The sequence below is a fragment of the Chiloscyllium punctatum genome, chromosome 2 (genome assembly GCF_047496795.1).
Source record: "Chiloscyllium punctatum isolate Juve2018m chromosome 2, sChiPun1.3, whole genome shotgun sequence".
Classification (NCBI taxonomy): Eukaryota; Metazoa; Chordata; class Chondrichthyes; order Orectolobiformes; family Hemiscylliidae; genus Chiloscyllium; species Chiloscyllium punctatum.
Window position 1 is genome coordinate 19,473,596 of NC_092740.1, and position 1,575 is coordinate 19,475,170.

Below are 1,575 nucleotides of genomic sequence, written 5' to 3' on the forward strand. Positions count from 1 at the left end.
GACTAAATCAAAATAGAGTTGGAGCGGGAAATAATGCAGTCCACTCCCTGCGGCGCCCACCTCTCCCTGAACAACTCCAGGGTGTTGGTGAAGACTGCGTGCTCCTGTTCCAAGGACGCCCGGGAACAATCCTGTTTTTTTTTGACACTTATAACTTTTTTATTCAAAATTATTACTGTAGTGAGGTTCAAAAAAAGTATAAGCCCTGGTCACTCATTTAACAGTGTATCTGAAATGTTAACAAAAGCTTGTGTTCAATTTTTCCCATCGTAAGTCAGGCAATGAAATGCCAGTGAATCCATTCCTACCTGTGGACACTCTGTAATCAGGTGATGTTATCCCCCTTTAGCATAACACGACCCAATGGTTTTCTTGATTTTAATTTCATGTGAATTTCTTCTGCATCATCTAAAATAAGGTTCATATATTCATCAAACCCAATTATACAGCCTTTTATCCTCCTGTTGACTTGTTCATATAACCATACTTGGATCGTGGATCTATTCTGAAGGTATCTGAAAATAAGATTGATGGGCTGCACCATCACTTTCTGCACTTTCTGTGCCTGCCCGCGGTACGCCATGACTCTGGCTCCACAATCCTGTTTATATCTGCCAGCCAAGGCTCCCTGATTGGACCAAGTTAACCTTCCCAATCAGAGAACTCATATTTTATGAGGTCCACCTGGTCCACCATAGTCTTCTTCCTATTAGCAACTCTGCTGGAACTATCCTTGTAGTTGCATGAGGGGTGGTCCTATAAAGAAACAGGAACCGGGACAGTTTGGTATCCAGTGAAGCTGTAGGCTGTTTCTTTAAGTCTGACTTCAAAGCCTGGAGTGTGCTTTCTGCCAGGCCATTGGCTGCTGCGTGGTATGGAGCTGTCCTTATATAGTGAACAACATTCATCTTTAAGAAATATTCAAATTTCCAGCTGGTAAACATTGGCCTGTTGTTATCCATGGCCAATTTTGGAGGGTCGGTGTGGACTTGTTGGGCTGAAGGGCCTGTTTCCACACTGCAGGGGTTCTATGATATTATTAACACTTCCGGGAGTCTGTGTATTGTAAATGATGTGCACAATTTTTCCATTGTCATCCGTGTGTTTGATAAATGAACTCTATATCTATTCAACCACTTTGAGTGGGCTTCCACAATGACTAAGAACATTGACCCATGAAAGGACCTTCAAGTCCTTTCATGTTGACGTGTAACTGAGTCCTGAGTATACCTAGCCATTCCCAGGAATGTGAGGGCGCTGTTGGCTGTAATTTCTGTCCTTGTTGGCACTCTAGGCACTGCCCCCCTTAATGCGGTTGTATCTGCATCCAATCCTGGCCACCAGATGCAACATCTCGCCAACATCTTCATTTTAGAAATCCCGGGATGACCCTGCTGAAGTTTGCTGGTATCTAGCAGTGATCTTTACTTGGGATAAACACTCTTGCTTCCCATTATAATATAGTACTGTGATCTGCTCTCTCTGGGTCCAAAAAGGTTTCAGTTCTGCCTGTGATGGCCCTTTGGTATCCCCCACCAACACCAGCAGTTTCAGTTTTGCCAGGACTGGGTTCAC

At 43.9% G+C, this 1,575-nt stretch overlaps 1 pseudogene; it reads right to left on the minus strand.

The window, feature by feature from the left end:
* Window positions 1-228: 228 nt before the first annotated feature.
* Window positions 229-589, minus strand: LOC140492834 (small nuclear ribonucleoprotein E pseudogene; annotated as a pseudogene).
* Between the last annotated feature and the right edge of the window lie 986 nt (window positions 590-1,575).